The sequence below is a fragment of the Corvus moneduloides genome, chromosome 9 (assembly GCF_009650955.1).
Source record: "Corvus moneduloides isolate bCorMon1 chromosome 9, bCorMon1.pri, whole genome shotgun sequence".
Lineage (NCBI taxonomy): Eukaryota > Metazoa > Chordata > Aves > Passeriformes > Corvidae > Corvus > Corvus moneduloides.
In genome coordinates this window covers 7,504,519-7,518,583 of record NC_045484.1, presented here as the reverse complement: position 1 = coordinate 7,518,583, position 14,065 = coordinate 7,504,519, and positions in this window count along the sequence as shown.

Here is a 14,065-nt window from a genome sequence, read left to right as displayed (position 1 = left end):
GTCATAGGTGGGCTTTGCGTGTGGGTGACGGGGATGGGAACTGATGCTGCAGGAAATCTCTTAACTCCACAGATTTGGGCTTTTGACAGCACTGGCTGAAGAGTGGAGAGCCCTGTCCTAAACATCCAGCTTCAGTTTGAGTGTTTTCCTGGGGTGCAAAACCAGTGATCCAGGAGAATTGACTCCTTGGTTAGCTGTCCTCATCACCAGGATGTGCAGCACTGGAAAGTGAGCAGAGGGACGCCAGCCTGAGCCCTGCTCACACCCTCTCACCCGCAGGCTCACAGCGCTTCACTGAGAGGGAACCGCTTCACCTTCACACCTTACAGAGGGAAGAACTTTCCCTTCGTGGCAGCAGTGGGGGACCCTTCTGGGATGCAGAATTGTCTGGCCCAGAGGCTCCAACTCCTCCCAAGCTGCAGCTGCCCCTGTCATAGCTGACTGCCCCAGCTCCCTGATGTGGCTGCTGTTCTGAGATGCCAACTACTGGGATGCACTGGGATGCTAACTATGGGAGAATTAGCAAACCCAGAGAAACCAAGCACTTCTGGAGGTAAGGCCAGGAGGCTGCTCTGCACCAGGTCACCACACAGAAGGAGAGTGTCTTCACAGCCTCTTTCCTGTAGCTGAAGCAGCTCCAAATGAACAAACCCTGTGGAGTTATGGATGGGACTTTGTGAGAAGGGAGCCCTCCCAGGCAGAGGGATGAAAGCAGATTAAGGCTCCAAGTGTACTTAGATGAATATGAGCTTAATCCACTAACCAGATCAATCAAAGCTGCAAGTGATGCTTTTCCCCTGGAGTGTCTTGCTGTTCCTGTGCCTGATCACTGCAGGAAAAGAAGCTCTGCCTGGCATGTACAGCAGCTGCCCTCATACATCTGGACTCTCTTTATCTGTGCAAGCCAGCCACAACCCGAATTTCCAACCATATTAACAAGCACTGCTGTAGATTGCCATGAGGGACCTGTGTCCATGCCAAATATGGCAGGCAGGCCTCACTTCTGAGTTGGAGCACCAGCATGGTTGGAATGGGAAGTGTTGCAAAGCAGGGCAATTTGGAGATATCTCTGCGGTTCTGGTCACTTATCACACTTATGCTGAATTATGCTTCACTTATATGAACTCTAATGATGTTACTCCAGCGAGGCAAAGCCAGCTCTTATGCTAATTTGACTATTTGTTAGTCTAATAACTCTTACTTACATTTACTGTGCAGCTTAATATTGTCAACACTTCTTAATTTTGGTGTGAGAGTGCTTTTATGGTGAATTATAACAGTAGAGGTTAAATTGCATAAATGCAACTTCCCAACAGGTCCATAACTGTGGAGTTTATAGCTGAAGAGATTTGTACATCATCACACCTGACCTTATGCACATCACTGGTTACTTCTGCTTCGGGCCTTGTGTTTGACTTGGCAATGTCTACTAATTTATTCATCAAGGAGCATGTCTGTGTTTCCAGATCACTTGTGAGCCCTGCTGAACCCCCTGAGACTGTATCTCTCCACGCCCTTTGCCCACAGGTCTACTCTGCCTCACCTCCCAAGTGCCCTGAGTGACAGGAGACTTTACAGAGCAGGCAGCACACAGGGCATGAGCTCAGAGAGTTTAACTGTGAGTCACAGCTCTGGGTCATTTGAGCCAGTCCAGAACAAGGTTTATGGATCTTAAGGGTCCCTGTTTGGAAGCACACATTATTTGGTTGTCTGTGTCATAAATCTCCCCATTTATCCCGCTTGAGCTGGATGAATAATTGGAGAGAGGTTTGTGGCTAATTGATTTGCTGATCAGTGGAAAGGAGTCATGAATAATTTATTTGATGAATATTCCTCAGCCATCCGTAAAGCTGGTCAGTTACTGAAAATAATTAGTTGCAAACACTCAATTTTTCTGCCAATGGCTTCGTTCATTTGCAAGAGCACCTCACAGTTCTTGTCCTCCAGAGTGGGTCCCCACGGATTTCTCCTGGGCTCCGTGCAGAGGCTGTTCTTCAAAACAATTTGAGGACTTCGTCATGGCTGTTCTGTCCATCTGCTACTTTGTAGCTCACATAACAAAGTTCTCTTTTCCTCCCCGTGTCCTTGCAGGTACCGGTCCTCCAGAGCGCACAGAACTTTCAAAGTGGGATTCTGCTAACACCCTCCACTTGGGATCAGGACATTGAGCAGTTTTGCCATGGAAGGGGAAGATGCAGATGCATGTGTCTGTGACACCACCAGATCCTGGCTCTTTCTGCGTGGCACTTTTGCTGTGTTGGATTAGTCCCATACAAATCACCTGTGAAGCCAACCTTTGGAGCAGAGATGCTGCCTCACCCACACGGCTGGGCCAGCTAAGGGATGGAGCAAAGGGCTGGGACAAGCACAACAGAGGAGGAATATCCTACACCAGCCAAGCCCTAATTCCTTTCTTTAAGCATAAACCCTTAAGCAGACCACCTGCTTACCCTTAAGTGTGTCATTTTTCCCGTATCTGCACGAGTCCTGGTCCTCCGTTTGCAGGCATCCTTGCAGCACCTGGCACAGTAACCAGTCAAGACCTGCATGGCTGCTTCTTCTGGGTTCTAAAAAACAAAGGAGGAAAAAAAGAGACTCTTTGGTTTCTCTAAAATCACTGTTTATTTGCCAGTTCTTGCATGTTAAGATTTCTGAGAAAACAAACAATCTCCAGGGGCTTCTTGATGTTATTTGCCTTCTAGCAGAAATCCTATCAGCTTCTCCTGTGGTTCTCAGATCTGGCAGGGGCAGCTCCCCTCCCTCCTCTTTTTTCACCCCTAAACAACACGCAGACACCCTCCCCATTGAATTAACATCATCTTTCCCCTGCAATATCATGTTGGAGTGACTTCCTTGGCTCACAGTTGCAAATTTGGTCTCTGCCGTGCTGGGGATTCCGAGCAGCAGGAGTCAGGAGCTGCCTGGAGTGTATGCAATCCTGTGCCAGGCTGCACTTGTTCGGGAACGAGAATCTCCTCTTCCCGTTGAACGGGGTTGATTCAGAAACCCCTACAGAAGTCCTGCTGTGTTTAAGTTTAATGGGAATAGGACACTTAAGAGCATATGAGCTGTCCCTGATCGGGCGGGGAGAGCTCCCTCCCGGTCGGAAACCCATGAGTTTGTGCCAGCATCCGCAAGCCTTGTGTGGTTTTGGGGGGCGGTGATTTTTGTGGGAACTCAGCAGCTGCCCAGCCTCGAGCGGGGCTGGTGAATGTCCCGGAAGCCGAGCTGGCACTGCTGCGGGAGCCTCGGAGGGCTGCTGCTGCTGCTGCGGGCTGTGCCCGCCTGCTCGGCAGGAAGTCCACCGCCTGGGACCGAGGGGCTAATTGCATTATGCAATCTTTGTAGCCAGAGTCAGGACTTTAATTATGTCTTTCCTCTCCTTGCTGGCTCTCGGCAAAGTCACGTCGGCTCTGCTCTGTGCGATGCTCAGCCATGCCTGTGAGAAAGTGGGATTGTTACACAGCGGGGAGGTGGGGACGGAGGCTGCACATCCAAGGGTTTGAAGCTTGAGTCCCCGCTTCAGGTGCTTACCCCGGTCACTGGTCACTGATGCCGGGCTTGGAATTTGCATGTGCTCCTTATGACCCAGAGAGAGGGGATGTGCGCAGCCCTGTGCCTCTGGGACCGCAGCTCCCTCTCGGAGCATCCCCCGCGCTAGGCTGCAGCAGCTCTGTTGCTGTGTGCAGCACACAAGGGTCGGGATGCAGCCCGGGACGCATCCCCACTCACAGCAGGTGCCAGGGGACCAGCCAACACCCCTTCTCCTTCCTTCTCTCGGGGCTGTCCTCCCCCGGGACTCTTGTTGCTTCCAGGGATGGCCAAACCCTGGCTGCTGGGGAGGGGGGCTGCCGGGGCTGCTCCACCACCTGGATTCACCGGGCTTTAATGTATTCCTCCCTTCCCCCTGCAGCAGATGCTCCGTGTAAATCAGCGCCGCAGATGAGCCGCGTCGTTCTGCACCAGCTGGGACTTTCGGCCCTGGAAGACTTTGCTGTGGCCTCCAATAAATACACCAAGACATCAATCCAGGCTGAGCAGGGAGGGCAGTAGCTTCCTGCCGGCACACCCCACACACCCAGAGAGGATCCTGCAGCCTGTGCCAGGGTTGGGCGAGCCAGGGTGGTTCCCAGAGCAACGGAGAGGAGCTGTCTCGTGTGTGTGCATACTTCCTGGGGGGAAAAGGGCTCTGAGAGAGGCGTCCTGGATGCCCACCCTGCCTTGTCGCCTTTATCTTTGCAGCACTTTGGAGAGAGCTTGCCTGGAAGCAAAGCACTGATGCGTGGGTATTTTTCACCTTCAGATTTGCTGTTGAGCTTGTTTAGGTGGAGGATGGGCTTAATGGTCTAGGCTTAGCAGAAAGAAAGGGGAAAGTTTGCTCAAGACTACCTAATTGATCTTAATGAGACAGGAAGGGCTTTGTGCTGCAAACACCAGTGTTTGTTTTGTGAGTTTAATGCATTTTCTGTCTGGGTTTGATTACCCTGGGGAAGTCCTCTGGCCTAATAAACGGAGCCATAGGGAATTAGAACTGATAATTTCAGTTGCTGCTCTCAGCCCAAAACAGCGCAGCCTTCCAGGGGGGAAACAGAACTGGGGAAAAGGTAATTGGTATGGATTCAATTAGCTCCCAATTACCAGCCAGCTTTGGCTCTGGTGGGTGAGCAGCAGCCAGGGCTGGGTGCCAAGGGACAGGGCACATCGAGTGGTGTCCTCCAGTGGGGTGACACCGAGCCCATTTGGGCACCCAATAGCGGAGCTGGTGCTCTCAAAGAGCCAGGAAACTTTGGATTTGCTGCTAATGATGAAAACAGTTGTTATCAGAGGGAAAATTCTATTTCAAACCCTGGGCATTTGGATCGTGACTTTCCTAGAAAATGGTGTGATTTCTGCTTTCCTCTACACTGAAAAATGGAGCCACAATGTGGTTTTGTGCTTTTTATTGGTATCTCCTTAAATGGAAGGGGGGAAAATGACTTTGAATCTCACAGCTGCTGCTGAAAAGGTGGGTCTCTAGAGAGCAATGTTTCCACGGAGAGATTTCTTCGTGCCTGTTAACATCTGCCTATCCTCATGGGTTTCCTGGGGGAAAACCATATCCAAATCTGTCCCAAGCAAGAACTGGGACAAGGAGGTGCTGAACTCATGCTAGTGATGCACCTTGCTGCTGCAGCCATGGCTGAGAAATGCCCCTGGAGATACCAAGACCTGGCATGTTCTTGGCAAGAACAGGGCCATGCCATTCCTGGTACCAGTCACTTCACTCTGGCTGAAGAACTCCACGCTCGTCCTGCTGGGCATGGCTGGCATGGGTCAGCAAGGACAGACCCTGCAAGTGAGGGTCAGGCAAGGCAAGGCAAGGGAGGGATTGGCAAGGCAAGACAGGGGAGCAGTAGGGGAGTCAAAGCACAGCAAGGAGGGGTAGGCAAGGCAAAGCAAGGCAAGGCAAGGTAGTGGAGGGGCAGGCAAGGAATGGTGCCAGAGGAAGGCAGACACACCTCCCACAGCATCCCTCCAGCCACTGGAGTCAAGTGAGGCCTTCCTATGGCAAGGGAAGGAGTTGGTGGAAACACAGCAGCTTCTTAGTGCTTCCCTTCTACACAAGCAAAACATCACTGCAAGCTCTGCTCGCTTCCATCAGTAGGAGGGAAAAGAAAATGCTCATTTGTCTTCTTTTCTTCCCTTTCGTCCTTTCTTCTGTTTTTTACCTTTGCAAACAAAGCTCACTTTAAAGGGCCTCCCTCCCTGAAGCTCCTTCCCCTTGCTCCAAATCCATCCCTGTGGGATGCAGCATGCGGCCAATTCACAGCTCTGCACAGCTGTAGGGACAAGGCAAAGCCACCTCCCCATTGTCCCCAGCCTGTCCTCGCTGCTCAGCCACCTGGCAGAGACATGCCAGCACCCCAGGGATAGGGAGAGTCCCGGGGACAGGGGCTGAGCAGTGCCGAGGGGCTGAGTCACAGGGACGCCATGCCTCTGCATCCCAGGGAACGTCATGGGAAGAGCAGAGAGGGAGAGGAAGATTATTTATAGCCGCAAGAGCAATTATACGGAGCTGGTGTAGAGGAGCTGGCAGGCTGCTGGCTGTGCAGGCACAGTCAGAGCAGTGGGATGGGGGGCTGGGAGCTCATGGTGGGATGGAGGGAAGGGCTGTTCCTGACAGGTCATACTTGACCAACTGGCTGGCTGCACTCTCTAGAAAAACCAGGCATAGTCCCTGTCCATCTCTGCCTTTTTCACCTGAGCACAGCTCTGGGTTCCAGTCCCCAGCACCCCATCACTCAACTTCCTTCAGAGCTTGGAAAATCCCCTTTGCTGCTTTCTTGCCCCCTTGGACCAGAGATTTGTTCTGCTCATCGCTTCTGCTTCCCAGATCAATTTGCCGCTTTTCGCATTGGTTGCTGTTTATTTTCCCCCTCTGCCTGTTGGTGGATTTGGGGTTTTTATTGCTAATTACTCTTCCTTCTCCTCTGATGGGGAAAATACTTTCCAGTCCATTTTTAACTGATGTTAAGGGCATTAAACAATATTTATTACAGATAAACATTTTTAAATCAGTCCATCTGGACAGGCTGCTTTAGCTTGCAGCCCTTGTCAGAGGCTAGTGATGCCCTGAAATACTCTCTTGTACCCAAACCTGTCAAGGCTGAGACAAGGCACAGTCTCACTGTGCAATTTATGGTTGGAGACCAAATGGCTGTATAGGGAATGCACGGCTGGAGACCGTGTGGGCGAGACAAAAGCTCCCTGCAGAAGCCCAGGCAGCTGCAAAGTCGGGCTATATTTAATTTCAAATGCCTGGAGGGTTCCCGTTTGATTTCTGGGAGGATTTCAGACTGAGAGCTAATAGGGATATAGTTGAGGTACATCTAAGGCTCCTTGCAAACAGCGTACAGGCACCCGCTGAGCTTTTCAGGAGAAGCTGGGATGGTGCTGACTTCTCTGCTCAGCAAGGAGAAGTCCCAGCCAGGAGGAATGCCAGGGAAAGGGAGGTTGCAGAGGCCATGGTGACTCCAGCACCACGTGATCCCCAGGCAGGGCAATGGGCACTTCAGCTCTGGCCGGACAAACTGCCCAGAACAGCTTTGGAGGCAACTGGTGGCCTTTTGATGCACTTTACAAAGAGACAGATGATTCAGGCCCAGAGCTGTTTGGATCACAAGAACTCCTCTTTGGGGAGGGAGATCCATCAGCTGAGGTTTATTAATCCAAAATCCTGGGTGAAGCTGTGAGGTCAGCCGAGCCCTGGAGCTGCTGGCCTTGCTCCTTGGTCAGCTTGTCAAGGCACAAGCCCAGGAAGGCTCTGCACATCATCACTCCTGTCCCTTGGGGGTTTTACAGTCATTGGAAAACTTTAAAAAAAGAGGTTGGGAAATCTCACCAAACTGTGTTAGAAGGTTGCAAGCCCAAGCATCAGAAATTAGGCAGGGCTAGTTTTATGCTAGTTGGTTTGACCTCTGTTCTTCCCCCATCTACATTACCATGAAGTGTTTAGTTAAATGATCACTTACTCCTTCCTCCTGGGGCTTTTCACTTGTTCCAGTGCACATGGAGCAAAATTAAAGTTGTGCAGCAACCACAAATCTGGCCTTTCCCAACATTTGAGTACTTATCTCGCTGTCTGAGCAACGTTTTTTAACAGAGCTTATTTGTCTGTAGGATCTTAAATAATTTGGTGTCAGTTCCATTCCCACTGAATTCACTGGATAATTAGCTCCTGGTTTTAAGTGAGGAGCACATGGCATCGTTACCTTGTCTCCCCAAATGCGAGGCTTTGCGTGTCATGGGGTTTTTATATTAAAGCAGCCTGGCTGGTAAATGCCTCAAGAGGCTCGTGGTTCACATGCTGCAGACCAGGCTTCTACATTAAAAACCCATTTCAAGTTCCCCAGCAAAATGTGTGAGTCAGAAAAGTTAAATTGTGTTAATTCTGTCTCGAATGTCCCAAGGATAAGCAAGGCCAGGATGCGCTCTTGGGTTCCATCCCCTGCTCTGTGCTAATGTGCACTAATTTTCCTGGGGAGCTGGAGATATCGCTGTCGAGCAGGGCTATTACAAATAGGTTACTGGAGCCTTGCGCAGGGGAAAATGGGTTTATTTTCTGCAGAGAGAATGGTGAATTTGCATCTCAATGAATGCTTTTTCCTTAAAGGAATTTTCCATTATAGGAGAACTAAATTCTTCTTGTGGGTAAACTGCTTCAACCACCTCACCTGTGGGATGTGTTTTCCCAGACCTTGCAGCTTCATCAAGGAGGTGCTGGCGGGGAAGCCCTGGCCTGGCCAGAACGTGCTGTGAAGAAGGAGGGAGTGAAGCCAGCCCTCCGTGCTCTGTGATCTGGCTGCACTGCACAAGTGGCTGGGCTGGAGATGACTTCTCTGATGGGCAAAGCTACCTGATGTCTACCTGAGGCTGAAAATATCACAGCAGCTGGAGCCATGGGGGGCCAGAGGGAGGGGGGGTGGGAATTTTAGCTACGGCTCTGGAAAGGAGCAGATAATTGTGGTGGTGATGAACTGCATGAATCATTTAGAAGGATGTAATCCCGTGCCATATGTTATGTGTGAGTACGTGGAGAATGTGTCACATCCATTAGGACAATGATTGCACAGTTCATCTTTTTTTGGAAAAAAAAAATTCAAAAATCATTCCTAGACTCAGCAGCACTTGCAGGGCAGAGCTAGTGTTCCTGCAGTGGAGAGACTGGGTACCGAGGGCAGGCACCTGAGGAAGCATTAGTCTGTGTCAAAGAAGAAGAGAAAGAAACATCTGGGTGGGAAGGAGGGAGAGGAGAGGAAATACTGCTTCAGTAGGCCAAGAGGGCTAAATAAAACATGAACCTTTCCCTGGGCATCTTCAAGGAGGTCAGGATGGATGCCGAGCCCTGGGTGTAGGAAAGCCAAAGGCTTTGGAAGACTCACATCTTCCCCATTTCCAGCCAGCAATGCTCCAGACTCTGAATTTTGTTAAGGCTTTTCTGTGAGATAAAAGCACCCCTGCTTCTAGAGATGCCCCCCTTGCTAGGTAGGGCTCTGCGGCCATGAGGTGTCCCTGCCCTTCTGCAGCTCCCTGGAGTGCTGTGCTGGAGAGCCCTGGGGAGCAGGATGGGTGACATAGGCACGGCTCTGTCCCCAGAGGACCTCACGTGCTGTGGGGCAGTGTGTGGCTGGCAGCTCCTGTGGGCAGCGTGTCCAGCAGGGATGGCCACGCTTGTGGCCGAATTGCCTTCCCAAGGCGTGCTGGGTGCCAAGGCTCCAGCCAGGAATTAGTTTTCATTAGCAGTTTTCCAGGCTTTTAGGCAGCCAAGCAGCCATGCCTGAAAGACTCTGGGGTGAGCTGTCATTACTGCACAAAGGTAGCTAAGCTCCCAAATCCTATTAGTGCAAAGGAAAGAGACACTGAGAATGACCTGAGGCAAGGCAGAATCCAGCTGCGATGCCTGGGAAGGGCAGTATCTCCTTCCCTCACATCTCTCACCCCACACCAGCAAGGCTGATGGTTCTTTCTGCCTCAGGCAGCTGACCTGGTGCAGCCTGCATCCTTCCAAAACTACCTGATCTCTGTGGTACCCACCATCCACACTGGGACTGCCCTTACCACCCACCTCCTGACACCATTCCCCAGGCTCCTCTGTCTGCTCCTCCCTCCACAAGTGCCTTTATACACAGAGGAGCTAAAATCCAGCCCCAGGCTCCCCCATCAAGCAAAGTCCTGGCTCTCCTGCTGACTAACATTGGCTTGGCATGTGAAGGTTACTGTGCAAATTACCTATTTTTAGCCCCCCAAGTTTTTGCAAGACACTTGATTCAAGCATTGCATGACATTTCTATTTTTAAAAAATAATGCTGCCTTATGTCAATGAAGCTTAAGTCAAGAGGCAGAAAAATTGGCCAGGCTGGAAATTGCCATGAGCAGGGAGTCATCACCTGTGGCTGCTGCCACCGAACCAGGGAGGCCTCTGGGATGTCCCAAACCATGGGCAGGGGGCAACGCCAGGCGATGAGCAGTGCCCAGGATGGTCCTGTGGGCATGCACAGGCCCTCACACACACACACACACAGATGCTCGATGGGTCAGGGGCACATTTTCACTCTCCGGGAGGCAGAAGGAGGGCTCTGGTGCACAGCCTCTCCTGTCTTGTGCTGCCCATCTCACTGCAGCAGCTTCCTGCCCTTTGTGCAAGTCCTGCCAACAGCACTCACTGAGATCCTTCAGATTTCACGGGTCTAATTCATCCCCCCTGCTCCTCCTCCTGTCCAACAGCATAAGCCCATAAGGCTTTTTAAAGTGCTGCAGCATCAAGACACCTTCAAAGCAACACATTCCCTGCAGCAAGCAGGCACCAGCTCCTCTTCCCAAAAATCACAGCAGTGAGAGATGCTGAATCCCTCTCAAAATCCCTCCCTGTGGGACAGGACTCTGCTGAGCTCCCACACTGTCACCTTCCACTCTCCAGCACTGACTTTTAGGTCCAAAGGGCTGAAAATAGTCACGAAAAGGAATGGTGGGCTGACTTTTGTCTTCAAGCAACTTTCCTACTTCTCAGATTTCCTGCAGTGTCCCTTGGACCTTTAAGTGATAAACTGCCAAAAAAAAAAAAAAAAAAGCTAGTGGGGTTTGCATTTTTGTTTCCCTCTTCATGGCAGAGCATTGCAAAGGGCTTAACAAGGCAGCCCACATGGCACAGTGAAGCAGTGTCTGCCCTGCATCTCAGCTCCTAAACTGGGGAGACTGGGAAACTTTTCATCCACCAGAAATTCCAGCAGAATTTTGAAGAAGAAAATGCCGTTACCCAGGAGGGACCGTGACTGTGACTGGAGATGTAGAGCAAGGAAGGACCAGCTGGGAAGTTGCCAAGGAATTGCTTGCTTGTCAGAGACATGCAGGGCTTCCTTTTGGGTCCAACACCAGACCAAGATTTTGGGGAGCAGATGCCGATATCACACCACCCAGAGCCCTTTAACTTTGCATTTCCCACCTGACAGTGCAGTTGGGGCTGGAGAGGGGATGAAAAAAGCACAGCCACGTCAAGTGAGCTTTCTGACACTTTCTGCATGTTATACTCTCTGTCAAGTGATTTTCACCCCCAGCAAGCTCGAGGCAGCGTGGTGTGCAGTGAAGAATACAATAAAATTGAATTATTCTGGCGCAAGAAATTTTCCTCCTCCCATTTGTCAAGCTTTCTGCATCTCATTGCAGAGCAAAGAAAAATCACCCAGCGATCCATCAGGAAGGGGAAAAAACATAAAACCTCCCCAGTTGGATGGCACTGCATCTGAGCAGTCCCTGGGGTGCTCAGGCTCCCTGCCAGGTTCCTGGATTTCCCCCAGCCCGTCTCCCTGGAGTTGTGCCCCTCTGTCCCCAGTGCCAGGTGATTTCTGACAAAGTACTCTTCAGCAGAACATCGGCTGAGTGATGCAGGACAGTCCCAGGTGAGGCTGTTTCTCGGGGCAGGTTTCCATTGCCCCCAGGGGGACTAGGGTGGTTTTGTAGAGGTTGTGCTCTCTGAGCTCCCCCTCTGCATGCAGCATGCCAGGGAGCTCAGCTGCAAAGATGAATTTCATATTGATTTCTATAGCTCTGCCAAAATTCTTTATTAGGGAGCTGAGCAGCACACAGTGATGGAAAACTTCAAGAATGGCTTGAACTGCTGAAGGATTTTCTGAAAATCCAGGAGAAACTGGAAAAGACACTGAGGAGGAGGAAAGTACTCTGCTCTAAAAGGGACAAATGGGGAGATAAAGACTTTTGCAGGCTACGTGTTTCTTCTTTCTTCTGAAGGGAAATTATACCCAAGTTCACATCTCCAGAAGCTTTTGATGAAATAGCAATTTTTGATTGAATGACTGCATTAAAAGGTGTCCCGCCAACTCTATTCTGCTTTAGCACATCTGTTTTATCTGTGAACACAGACCAAGGAGTTTCTTTCCACTCCCTTTTTATTTTTTGGGGACTAGAAAAGGTCAAACTCATAGTCTGTTTGAACTTCATAGAAGAAGCTGTATTGAACTTAGCAGATGTCATCGGGGCGAAGGAAGCAGCAAGACGTGGCTCAGGGGCTGGATGGGTGAAGGGCTGGGGAACAGGACAATTCAGCCCTCAAGGCAGGGCCAGGAGTTGGACTTGATGATCCTTGTGGGTCCCTTCCAACTCAGGATATTCCACAATTCTGTGATTCTTTAAGTAGAATATCAGCGATGCCAGAAAACTTCATCCTTTCCTTGCAAAGGGCCAACTTTGCCTCCTAAGAGTTTTTTCCCTGCCCACCCTTCCAGCTCCCAGTGCCTCCTGCAGTGCAGTTCATCTCTCTTTGAGCCGAGGCTGCCTGCACTCTGCCAGCTGGCAGGAATTCCCTTTGACAGCCCAAACCTGTCAGCAGCCAAATACCTTGAACTCTGGAAGGTATCGATATAGACATTAAAGAAAAATAAAGGGGCTGTCCTTCCAAAGAATTTATTTCCTTTAAAAAAAAAAAGTCACAAGCCTTTTTTCTGTTTAAAAAAAAAAAAAAGAATTTAAAAGTCAGTGGTTTTTGGTTTGGTCTGTGTAATGCTGTTCTTAAAAATTGCCTTTCAGAGAGGTGCTTTGCCCTCACCCAGTGATGGTACCCAGGGCTCTGCCTCAGCACCTCTTTGGTTTCTCTGGGTGCAGAGCTGGACAAGTCAACAAATTTCTGCTCTTTTTCTCCTCTGATAATTTTGAAGAGTAGGAATGACCTGTCATGGTTATTTTGTGTCATCGTCAACAAAACAGAACACTCCTTCTGCAGCTTGCAAATAGCAAATAACTTAATAATGTCATACCATTATGCAGCAAACCATTTCCTTGACTCTTAAATGAAAGAGGCTTTCCAATATGACCAGTTTGTCACTATCCTGTATGGTTTTCTTTGAATGAATTCTACTGCTTCCAGTTAAAAAAGAAAAACAAAAGATTATTGGGGGCAGGCGGAGGGAGGGTGTCACTGAATGCTTCACCATTTTTTTCTCTTTTTTTGAGAAGCAGGAGGCAAATCCAACTTTCCAAATTGTCCTCCAAGACATTTGGCCAAAGCTTTCCCCTGCTCCCGGGCAGCATTGCTCAGGAACCCCTGGCTGGGAAAGCAATACCAGGAGCTTTGCTGCTGCCTTCCATCCCCTCCATCCTCTCCCTGCTCTCTCCCAGACAGCTGTGGAGAACTGCTGCTGCTTCTTGGCAGTCACAGGCACGCACAGCACAGGAACCTCTGTGCCCACCAAACCCACTCTCAGATAAGCAAGAACTACACATTAATCTAATTATAAGTGTCCTGCAGGAGCAAATATTTAGCTAATGAAATCAAGGTAAGGAAAAAAAGAGCTTGTTCAAAATAGAGCTGACCAGGCTTTATAGAAATGACATCCTTCCCAAAAGCAATGTCATTGTCTGAGCTCGTGGAGATGTCGTGTCCCCAGCCTGGCCCCTCTGGCTGGCCAGGTACCTCAGCCAGCTGGACACTGAGCATGAGGGACCTCAACACCCTTGTGCTCACAGAGCAGGACCAGTTAGGCCCACATGACAGAGGTGACATCTGGGAAGCACAAACCTTTCCAAGGCTGCCACAGCCAGAGTGCCCCAGCCCCAAGAAGCCATGACCAGAGTCAGAAGGGGGTCTGCCCTGGTGCTCAGCCCCCAAGCATCACCCAGAGGTGCCAGCACCTCCCCTGGGGTTATCCCTATTGGGCTGTGATTTCTCTGGGTATTTCATGTTTCTCTGCAGCCCCAAATCACACCTCAGTGAGGATTAAAGAACCATTTCTCTGCCACATTCCCTGCAGGTCCAGTTCTCTGCATTCCTCACAGACCCCAGGCAACAAATGAGAGGGACTGTCCATAGGGACAGCAAGAGCAAAGCCTTTCTTACAGAACTGGCCTTAACTACACACTAAATTTGTGTTAATTATGAACACATGCTCCAAGATAAAACTTGAAGGAAGAGCTGAGCATCAAATACACAATGAATCTAATTAACGTGAACACAGCTAATTAGATTTGAATCTGTTCTCAATATTGCATGTGTGCTCGAAACTGCTGGCTTTATTGGAGT